A 12,409-nucleotide genomic window follows, 5' to 3' on the forward strand; every position below is an offset into this window, starting at 1 on the left:
AATAAAACTATAAAATAACACCATCATGCAAAGCATTCTGGGAACCAAAATCTAAAGGAAAAAAACTGAAAAAAGTTGTTTTTTGGTACCCAGAATGCTTTGCATGAAGCTGTTATTTCAGTTTTATTCTGTAAAGAAGAATGTTAATGTTTAATGTTTATTTAACTTTAACAAACTGTTGCTAGTAAATAACATCAATTTGTATCTACAGTAAGTTACTGTCAAACAGATGCATAACTACAGCAACATATTTTACAGTAAGAAGTAAAGCGTCTGCACAGCAAAATCACCAGTGTTAAATTTTCAGGGATGGTGTTAAATACACAGTGTTGATGCTGTTTTAACACTCTCTGGTAATAAAATAACACTGCCATTGCTAGGCCAGTGTTATATTCACGACAGTGTCAGTGTAAAACAAGGGTGTTATCAGATTTCACTCTGAGCGGTGTAAATCAAGCCACGCCTCCACTAAACATATCCTGTCAGGGATTTTACCGCCATTTTCTTTCACAGTAGGACTGAAGAGATCAGGTAAATCAGTCTCATAATATTCACATGGTTTAGCTAAATTAAACTGTTATTTCTCTGTCTGACTCTACGCAGCCATATGCCAAAAAACCTAAATAAGATATTTGTCCCATTTTATTTCCCCTTTGTTCGTTATTTGGTTCAGTTTAATCAGAGCTACCTTGTGTTACGTTGTTCCCTTGTTAGTTTAGTATAAAGTTAAACTGCTAGCTAAAAGTTTTAAACCAAGAAGGATAATATTAACAGGAGATACGAACGAAAGAATTGAACCATGATAAAACGCGACATGCACTACAAATTGAAGGTATGAAATTAAGTTAAATGAAAGCTCGTTTATTCACCATATGATGCTCGTTATAAGGTAATCATATAGGCTAGATACCGTGAGTTAACGAGGTCGTTTACATGCACGTGAGTGCACGGATATCGGTTAATTATTCAAATTACTGAAAAACACGGAGAAAACCGCAACCGCATCGTCATGTGTTTTTCTAAGATGTATGCAAACAGGGGAAATATCGCCAAACCAACAATTAATTTGACCAAAACCTCACAATATATCATCATTTGTATGCACAGATTGGATGCATTGTGTGTTGTAAGCTTTTCATGGCGCTAGATGTCAGACAGATGCAAATGGCAAATACATACGAAAGTGTAAAACGTGTATGGCGAACATTTGTTTTTTTCTGTCATTATAGATGCTAGTTTGGTGAAAGTTCACACTGAGTGCTTCAAATCATTCAGAAGAGATGCTGTTTTTAGGGCAGTTTGTTAAAGAAGACCTGACATGGATGACTTCCAATGAGAAACGACTGCTAATACTTATATAAATTCATTACAAAAGGTAAGTTTATATATTTATACATATAAATCATTTTATTTGACATAACTGAACAGTTAACCAATCTTTTTAGTATATGTAGTTTTGTACATATTATTATTATTATTATTATTATTATTATTATTATTATTAATCTGGAAAGAAACTCACATGACCTGCTGCCAACTTTAATAAAAATATATTATCTTCTCATACATCGTTTTGCTATTGATGTCATATTAAATAGCAATCAAATTGATTACTATTTTGAAAATGTATAAATGAAGATTCATATTGTCTTGAGTGCTGTTTTTAATATAAAAAGAATGTTGAGTTTTCAGAGTCTTTATTGTCATTTTTTGTGATAGGACCCTACCAGACTATATTTGAATACGGCATACCCATGAATTCTGGAACTGTTATTCCTTAACCCAGTTTGGAGGATAAGAGCTTACCAACTAGTTATGTGAGTACACACAGTACATTTGTACTGTACACTGTCTCTAACATGATTTATTATACTGAGATGATTTTGATTCAAATAACGGTTAAAACTGCACCCTTTTTGGTATTTTCTTGACTCTTTTTGTCTTTGAAAATCTGCAGAAATATGCTGAGGTGATGTATTGCAAAATAGCCAATATACAACAATGTGGATGACCCTCTGTCTGGTCAACAGGAGTTTAAATATGGTAAGTGTACATGGGTTTGCTACTTTTACGCTTTTAAAGTTTAACTGTATACTCATGGTGTTTAAATTCTGTTTTGCTAGGACGGGACAGTTATGTGGCAGCTCTTCCCTGGCTCATTCACCTCTTGCCTTTCATTTGTGAAAGGAAGAAAGACTGGAGAGGGTCAATGTGCAACTGAAGCTACTGATTGTGCTATGTAAGTTTTTTTAGTATTTTGTTCTAGTTATTTATTCAGCAGTTAGTTTGCTTGTATGCATTTACATGGGGTGAACAATGCAAGTTCATAAATACACATCAAATACATTCATCAAATACACTCTTTTAAAACACTTAGGTGATGAGCATCAATCCATGCTTTGAGGGGGATGAATCAGCACAGCCCTGCCTGCTCTGTGTTGGGAACAGAAGTTGCATCCAGAATTTTTGCATCATTCTGGACCAAAAAGCCATTCCCTCCATGATGAAGACCACTGATGCAGCCTTCCACTACATCATGAGTAAAACAACTACAGAACTAAATACCAGGTTGGAACGTATTTAAGAAAAATGAAACGGCTTTTGAATTGAAATGTCTGTTTTGTTATAGAAAAATCTTTAGTATTGTGAAGGATAAGCATTTCTGCCTGCCAGTAAGGTAATTGCAGTGTATTTTAATGTTCAAGTTTTGAGTAGGGTGGCTAATTTTTTTTAACTCTCATTTGATATATTAAAGACCTTATAATAAGTGGTTTTCATGTCACTGCGCTGCGGTATAAGATAACTTTCATTATTCCATACTGTATTCTTATTGTAGCTGAGGTATTTAAATAAGCAGTATTAAATGCAAAGTGTTGTGTGTATCAATGTAAATATTAAATGTGATGTACTTTAATAAAAAGAGGTTTTGCAATATTTCTTGTCATTTGTCTTTTATAGAAACAACCCATTAGCAACAAAAGTGGCTATTAATCAGTATTTTAACACTTAACATTGTTGAATTCACATTACACTGGTGTTGACCTTAAATTAGGAGTGTTAATTTTTGACACTGTATTTCTGTGCCAACACCAGTGTAGTGTGGAAACAACAATGAATAGTGTTGAACAAAGTGTAAAATTTAACAATATTGAGTGTTAAATTAACATATAATGAGTGTTGTTACATTAACACTACACTTTTGACTAAATTAACACAGTGTAGTGTGGACACATATACACACTTTTCCAGTGTTAAATTTGACACCCTGGGTGTTATTTTAACACCAGTGATTTTGCTGTGTGAGGAGTGTTGGGTTATTTGACTTCCTGTCTCTTCTCTTTCTTGTTTTCTGGGTTCAGGTGCTCCATCTGTCTGAGCTGTTGGGGTCCGGGCGGTTCAACAGAGACGTGCTGAGAGGGTCTCGGACACTTGTGATGCGTCTGCCGGGGTCTCTCGCTGTTCCTTTAAATCCAAACACTTCCATCGTGAGAGGTTTTGGTGCCAGCTGGCCAGACAATCCTCCTAAAACCCTGCGAGGTAACGTCCACCTCGACGACTGTTTCTCTGTGTGTCCCCCGTCTGTTACAGCCTTCATTTATTTTTACAGTAATTGATTATTCTCAGGGAAAACCGCTGTGTCCCTATCACTTTTAACAGTAAATTGAGTTTTCTTACATCATTTTATAGATTTTAATGACACAGATAACACACACAAAAATAAAACAAAGATTAAATGTTATTAATATTAGTTTTTCATTCATGTAAACAGATTAATCAAATACGAACCAAAGAAATAATTGTGCCTAGGTTTTGATTTTAGTCCAGTAAAATATACATTTTTTTGTTTTGTTTTGAACTGTACATTCTGTTAAAACTTTGTTATGCTGTCAATTTCCTCTATTTAAAAATAATCTGTCTGACATCACTGAGGCAGTGACATCATAGTAAACAGTGTGATGTAATAATATAGTAAGAATAGAATTAAATAGAACAACTGAATATAGGCCTACCATTGGATCAAAATAAAATGCTATTATAATAATAGATTTATTACAATTACTAAAACTGAGTGACAATATCAGTTTTTTGTCATATCTTCAAAATATAGCTAATGTAAATTAATTCCAAATATATTGTGATGTTTTTAAATGAGGTTAAAAAACTGAAAATAACTCTTGCAGCCATGCCATATGCTCTTAAAAATAAAGGTGCTTTATGATGACATAAATGAACCAGGTATATAAAGAATATTTAACATCTAAAGAAGCTTTGTGTGTCAATCAAAGGTTCTTCAGATTATAAAACGATATAAAAAAAGAAACTATTATATTTGACTAAATATAAATATAAAGAAACAAAACTGCAGCTCTCAATGCCTAATTTAGATTTGTTCACATAATCATTTAAATGCGACTGCCATCAGTCTCATGTGTGAACCGTATATGGCCCTGAAGTGACCCACATGTGCAGAAGACCACGTGATGTCAGATGCAGCTCACTGTGTTTGTAGAAATAAACTTGGATGCTGCTCTTAAAATTGGGATGAAATGCGACATTGCCGTTCAGACTGAAGCTGCGTTGCAATACATCAGATATGTATCCGATATAAAAATGGCCTGGGTCTGATTTGAAAAAAAAAATCAGATATGTGCTGTTCAGACTGTCATAAGAAAATCAGATATGAGTCACATTTTGGCAAAAAAGTCAGATTCACCTGCATGAGCTTAGCCATACACACTACCCTTCCAAATTGTCTAAAGTGCTACTCAATATTTTGGAAATGTTATAATCTGAAGGTGTACACAGACATGTTTGAATTTATTCTTGTAGATAAAAATATAATTGTAATGATGAGCAGAAAAACAGGCAGGTAAAGGCAGTGGATCCAAATGCAAACTACAGAAAAACAAGGATGCAGAGAACCAGATAATCCAAGAAACTAACAAACAAATGGACAACAAAAATAGAAAACAAGCAACAAAACCTACAGCAAATATTCAACAGAACAGAACAGAACAGGTAAGAAAAAATGGACAACGGGACGACCCAAGGTGTGCATTTTTTCAAGTAATTCAAAGGACCGGAGTCAATTATTCCTCTTATACCACAGTTACCACATACATTACTCTGGTGGTTATTTAAGACATTTGACAAGTTAGGTGTGCGGTTTACAGAAAAATAATCAACATCCACCAAACATATCTCAACCAATCAGAATAAAGCATTCAACAGCCTCGTGAAATAAACAAAGAGAACCAATCACAAGCAAGGAACAATGCATCACTATGACAACAAATAGAGAGATGGGTGTGGCTAATTAATATCTATAATAACAAACGAGGGAAACAAAAGCACTAGAGTTGAAGATTGGTTAAGTTGTCCGTTAATAAAGACGGCTTCAGTGATGTCTGTATGTTTAATGATAGTGTTTGTGTGAATGGGGTTTAGATGTGTAGTAATGTTGAGGTTTTTCTCTGGTTTATATGAAGAAGGTGTGCTGGCAGATTTTTAATCGTCTCTGACAGTGTTTGGGAGGTCATCTCATTACTGGACGGCAATGACAGAGAAACTCTTGGATTTGTGTTGGCGTGCCGCTTTTATTTGGACACACCGAGAGTTGGATGGCAACAAAAAGCTGCCCGCAGTAACTGGCTCAGTTTTACCACCCGATCTTTAACTAAAGAGTTTATAAATGTTAGTTGTTTCACATTTGAACATTTTCATGAGTTAAAAATGAAGCTTTTAGAGCAAATACTGAATATTATATAAATATAAGCTGGAATAGATGGAGATTTCTGTTGACTATATCAAAAATGAGTTCATATACAGATTTCACACTAAGTGTCAGTGCAGATCTATGAAGTCTTTCGTCTGTCTATAGGATCACGCTGGGTTTAGACGGCAGGGATTCAGACTGACTGTGATACAAACCCACCAGACCGCTGACTGAAAGAGAATTGCACTTTATTATTATATATTTTAACCCATTAAGATATAATAGTGAAGTATAGGACATGAAAATTAACTTTCACTGTTAAATTTAAACCATCAGATGTGAGTTTAAAAGTTCAGTGTTTAGTAATCTGTGTAAATCTGAGTATATGAGACAAACTTAAAGGGGACATATTATGAAAATCTGACTTTTTCCATGTTTAAGTGCTATAATTGTGTCCCCAGTGCTTCTATCAACCTAGAAAATGTTAAAAAGATCAACCCAATAACTTAGTTTTGGTAAACCATTTTCTGCAAGCATGTGAAAAAATAGGTCATTGTAATTTGGCCCTTATTGTGATGTCACAATAAGGTAATACCGCCCACTTTATCTGCACTATCCAACCACAGCACAACCATTTAGTATGGAGAGAAAGAGAGAGATAAAATATTTCACAGCACAATTGAGCTTCAATTGCAACAAACCACCATCATTGTGATCAGTGGTTGCACTTCATCCGCTCATTTGCATTTTAAATGACACACCCAAAACGGCACACTTTTGCTCAGACCTATTTTAGACTTAGTTTACATCTTAAAAAAAATCTCATAATATGTCCCCTTTAACTGATTCTGAATCTGTATTGTACAGTAGCTTAGCTTTGTGGGTTTTATATGGCAAGAAATCATAAGCAATATATGCACATGTGGTCGCATGGATCAAATATTGCCTGAAGAAAATATCATAAGAATTGTTTTTATTTGTCTTTTTAAACTTTATTTCTGATTATCCTCTTTGACATTACCAAGGACGAATGTGTGGAGAGATTTTTGTCTCATGTCCGTCTTAACATCACGTTTGTCAGATCTGCTCGTCCAATCACATTACTCATGTTTCTATTTTCCTCCATGTCAGATAATCTCATAACTTCATCCTGAGAGTCAATTTACCTACAGAACGCCTGTGAAATGTACATTTGTATCAATGTAAAAATGAAAACGACTGTAAATGATGGAGACAGTTGATGTGACATTGTGTTCCAGTATTGTGGACCTCCGTGTGCTGAAGGCAAGACCCCGGCCGATCCAAACCCCCTCACCCGGACCGCCGGGACAGAAACTGGCCATCGTTTATTCTAATTCAGTTCTTTCTTACGCTCAGACATAATGGATTCTTAACCTTGTAATACAAGGACACTCACATGCAGTCTGATGCCCACTATCAGACACTGAATTATTCTGCACTGGTCAGATGTTCAGAGAGAGAGAGAGAGAGAGAGAGAGAAAGAGATTGATATATTTGGATGTTCTTCCCTCCGACCACACGACTCATTGAAAACTTGACACTATAACAGACAGACAGACAAACAGAAACAGAGACAGACAGACACAGACTTTTAACCCCCCTTTATTACAAAAGTTTAAAGTTCAAATAACCTTACATATAAAAAAGTAATTTAAAGAGCACCCACTCTAAAAACAAACGGTAAATAGCGCTAAAATCTTGTAATCATAGGGGAACCATTTTAAGTGCATATAGCACCTGTATAGAACCATATTGTTCTATATAGAACCATATCTGGTGCTGTAGTGGTGCTATATCACCCCTTCTTCATAGGTGCTATATGGCACTTAAAATGGTTCCCCTATGATTACGAGATTTTAGTGCTATTAGGCACCAATAATTTTTTAGTGTATTTCATTGCTTATAATTATAATACAATGTGTTTGTGTGGTTTATGGTTCATTATATTCCACATACCGCACATTTTTGTGGCTCCAGATATCCCTGCTTTCCTCAAACTCATCGTTTTCATCTAAAATGCTGATTGGCCAGCTAATCTGTACGTTGTGATTGGCCTGAATACCTGACGTCAGTCGGAAATGTGACCATGTTTGAAAGATTCAGTTGCTAATAGGAGTTAACTTACAGGCTGTGAGTCCAGGTGGGAGGAGTTATGATAATGTCGATATTTACTACATCACCAATCCCACGGTGTAAATTGTTGCCTACAATCCGTGCACTGTAAAAAAATTCTGTAGAAATTACAGTATTTCTGGGTATTACTGGCAACTAGCTGCCAATAACTTACTGTAGATTTTACATTTATGTTATTTACTGGCAACAGTTTGTTTGAAGTTAAATGAACATGAAACATTTTCAGTCTTTATCTTTTACAGTAAGTTACTGGCAACCAGCTGCATAATTACAGCAAATTTTTTACAGTTGTAGTCCAAGAAAAGAGATTTACGATGGAGACAATAACTCGCGTCATCGTTTACTTTGGGGTTTGTACCTTTTGCAAGGTCCTCCGCAAATACAACTTTTTTTACTCCGTAAATACAACTGAAAGTCTCTAGGTCTTTAACCAGGTTGTAGGATTCATATTCCACCTTTAATCTTGTTTTAATGAACTCTTTTAAAATTAACATCAGTTGACCCAACATTACTTATTTTGCTTTTCCGTGAAATCCATATTCCTTATGCAAACAAAAAGTTAAACAAAACATGGATCGGTTTTCTGTTTCTGCTATACTTATTGTTTGTTTGTTTAAATGTTAAATAAATTCTAATGCTTTGGCAATGCAAAAAAAAAGTACTTTGTAATGCCAATAAAGCTATTTCAAATTTGAGAGAGAAAGAGACCACAATACAAAATCTAAAGAATTTAAAGGCTGAAATATCAGTTAAAAACTACAAAGTTATGAAAAATCTCTGAAAAGCTACCAAAACAAAGGGAGAGAGAGAGAGAGAGGGAGATCGAAAGGGAGAGAACGAGAGAGAGAGAAAGAGAGAAAGGTGAGGAGAGAATAGGGTAGGAGGAAACCACAGAGCCTCTGGAGTGATTTATTTGGCAAATCAGGACACAATGAGTGGATTATGATGCTCTAATAGAAGAGTGTGTTTGGGGAGCTGCTAATTTACTGTGATTGAGTTGCATGGTGAGAGAGAGACACAGAGAGACTGAGAGAGAGAGAGAAAGAGAGAGAGTGAGAGAGAGATACTGGGGTCTGAGAGTGTCTTTCAGCCAATCATCTGCTAATCAGAGAGCTCAAATTAAAGTGTTTAGAGTCCAGGACAGATTAATGCCAGAACTGTGTTGTGTGTGACTTTGTGTGTGTGTGTGTGTGTGTGTGTGTGTGTGTGCGTGCGTGCGTGTGTGTGTGTGTGTGTGTGTGTGTGACTTTGTGCTTGTGTGACTGTGCTTGTGTGGGTGTGTGTTTGTGACTGTGTGTGTACGTGTGCATGCTTGTGTTGCATGTTGTTGTGTATCTTCTGATGTTTTGTGCTATGACTGTAGTGTACTGTATTTTGTGTTGTTTTCTGACTGTGCTCATGATATTGTATTGTTTGTCATGTTGTTCTGTGACTGATATTAATGTTGTGTGACTTGTTGGTCAGTAGGGGTCAGTGTTTCACTTCACTGCTGCACTCACATCAGAAACTCACTTTATCAATCTCACGTCTCAAATACTCTGAACAATTATATCTTTATGACAAATCTAAACACTAAAACTCACAAAACAAACACAATTAGGGTTCAGTTTTACTCTTTGATTTAAATATAATAATATCTTCAGTGTCATTTATTACACTAGATTAATGTCATTTTTTTAATTCATATAAAATATATTTTTCTATAAACAAATTCATATCATATCAGTTCTGCTGTGCAATCAAATGCAAGTGATTTTTGATTATATTAATGTCAACATATTTTTTCATTTAAATACAAATAAATCTGATGTTCAAAAATATAGAATTAATAAAAATTAAGATAAGTACAAATTATTAATATTTTTCTTTTATTATTATTATTATTATTATTACTATTATATTTATTTTAGTGATATTCAATGTTTTATATAAATGTTGCTTAAACATAAGGATAATATGGTAAATGTTTAACATGAAATGTTTTAAAATGTCAGGAGGGAAACTCATGATAATTGCCACCTGGAATTCATTTATTAAATGAGTTTAAATTAAATTTATATAATAATTTGAATTATTAATATTTTATTTATTTATGTTATAGAAATAGATTTTTATTATATACATTATTTAAAATAGTTAATTTGGCTGTTTTATTTGACTTTTTTTGTTTTGTTGAAATACATTAAATACAGGAGAACATTATTTGATTAAAAGCTGTATAATAACAAGTATAAGTTTAGTTTAATGATTGGTTTTATCATCCTGGATCAACACCACACAGCACTGTTTTAATATCAAATGTCTTTCTTTTGTAAACTCTCAGGCTTTACTTTAGGAGTCTGAAGTGCTTTTGGCCTAAATGAGATTAATTCTCAAATGTTCTTTGGTCTTCCTGATATAATTTTATTTGTGAGTCCATGCGATGAATAGTAAAACAGTGACAGAAGAGGCACAAACACGCGACGGCCCTCAGCTTCTATTAACCTCATATAACCCAACATACAGATACAGATTTATATTCACATCACATGCTTATCTTTTTAAACAAACATTTATTAATCATCTTATTAGAAACAATTATCATTGTATTCCAGTAAAACATCTTTAGACATTTAAACATGTTTTTTTACGTATTGTAAATGTAGATAATTTTATTTTCTTTTAATGATTTTTAGTTTTACTCAAATGATATTTAACTGCTATGAAACGGTCAATTTTAAGACAAAGAAACAAATGAAGGATTTCTCTCAGTGTTGTGATGTAAAATCTAGTTGATTTTTTTCAGAACAGATTCAGTGGCTGTAAAGTTTTAATCCAGCGCTGATGGACAGATTGAGCAAAAAAGACAGAGAATGAAAACATGAATGAAGTGATTCATCAAGTGTTGATCTGTTGTGTGTTACAGATGGATCTGTTGTTGTGAGATGAATCTGTGGGCACAGGATGGACCCCAGCCCCATCACCCCCCCATAGACTGAAGCCCCCCGCTCCGTTTTTGATTTAATTAAAGGGCAGAGGCCTCATCAATTTCTTTGGCCGTGCAGAGAGATGACAGCACACAAATTGAAAGTAAGCATCTGTGTGTGTGTGTGTGTGTGTGTGTCTGTGTGTGTTTGCATGCATACATGTGTGTGCTTGTGCGTGTGTGTGCGTGCGTGTGTGTGTGTGTGTGTGCGCATGCATGTATGTGTGCATGCATGTTTGTGTGTCTGTCTGTGTTTGCATGCATGCATGTGTGTATACACATGTGTTGGTCTATCGGTTTGTGTGTGTGTGTGTACGCTTATCAAACAGACAGACATAAAGATAGAAATTACTTGTGTGTGTGTGTGTGTGTGTGTGTGTGTGTGTGTGTGTGTGTGTGTGTGTTTGTGTGTGTGTGTCAGAAAAGCATAAAGTGTTTAAGGTTGACACACACAAACACTGAGAGAGTAGCGTTCACATACATCAGAACAGTGAACGATGAATCTTCTGTCATCATCTACTCACTCATGTGTCATGCCGAGCCTGCTGCAGTTTTATTAAAACTTTATAAAGAATCTACACACAGCTCTTTGTCCTGTAGTCATGCAATGCACATTTATATTTCCCTCCTCTAGCACACCTGATTAAGGTCTTGTAGTGTCTACTAATGAGCTGATGAGTTAAATCAGTCGAGGGAAACAAACAAAATGTGCAGGACTACAGAAGCTAAAATGACATACAGTACCTTTATTTGGGCAATGAGATTATAATCAAAGAGATCAGATGCAAAACCTGAAAAAGTGCATCTTTCTGACATGTTTTCTTGTAAATGGGCTTTAATTTTTTGTATTAATCTTAATGGAGCTCTTTAATTATTAAATATAGATACATTGGAAAATTGTAAGTTTGTGCACATCTCATATTATTGTTCCTAAAACTAATCCCTCTATAGTTTTCCTCACTTTTGTAAGTTTTTTTGGATAAAAGTGTCTGCTAAATAATTAAAAGCAAATCAATAAAAAGATCTATAAGTGCATGCTGAAAGAATTTTAAGTGTAAAAGTGTTTAATATCACTGAGCTCCTGTAAGATTGAAGAGATGAGTTTTTATTGTGTTAGAGATTGAATGTAAAGAAGCGCTGCAGTGGCGGTGAGCTCCCGGTGGGTAAATATGGGGTCTGAATGGATGTGCTGGTGTAGTGCTGCTTGGCTTTGATTTGTTGTGAAGACAGAAGCTGTGAGACTCCAGGATTTTCCCAGCAGGCCCGTGGAGAGCGAGACTTCCTCAGTCATCTGAAGACGTATGGTGACGCTGTGCCAACAGATCTCTACACCTGCTCAATGTTCAGCAGCCCAGCGGGAACAAACTTCACCTAAATCTGTGTGTGTGTGTGTGTGTGTGTGTTAACATACTGAGATCTATCATGTCACTTTTATATAAATCTAAATAGGTCCCATCTATTTACTTTAATAAAATATCTAGAATATATAAGGTCAATGACGTGACACCTTTTTATTAATGTTAAATGTGAAATGCATACTTAATTTTCTCCTGCATTTTGACAACAGGCCTGAA

At 34.9% G+C, this 12,409-nt stretch overlaps 1 long non-coding RNA gene across 2 annotated transcripts; it reads left to right on the top strand.

Moving 5' to 3' along the window:
• The first annotated feature begins 331 nt into the window (after positions 1-331).
• LOC135749057 (uncharacterized) lies at positions 332-3,036 on the top strand. Of its 2 annotated transcripts, XR_012335292.1 has the most exons (6): positions 332-531; positions 1,230-1,375; positions 1,720-1,817; positions 1,958-2,043; positions 2,124-2,239; positions 2,378-3,036. It is a non-coding gene; the product is annotated as an uncharacterized lncRNA (long non-coding RNA). The 2 variants fall into 2 exon arrangements; XR_010532279.2 differs by lacking the exon at positions 332-531 and having other exon boundaries at positions 581-1,375.
• The last annotated feature ends 9,373 nt before the right edge of the window (positions 3,037-12,409 follow it).

Source organism: Paramisgurnus dabryanus, chromosome 17 (genome assembly GCF_030506205.2).
Source record: "Paramisgurnus dabryanus chromosome 17, PD_genome_1.1, whole genome shotgun sequence".
NCBI lineage: Eukaryota > Metazoa > Chordata > Actinopteri > Cypriniformes > Cobitidae > Paramisgurnus > Paramisgurnus dabryanus.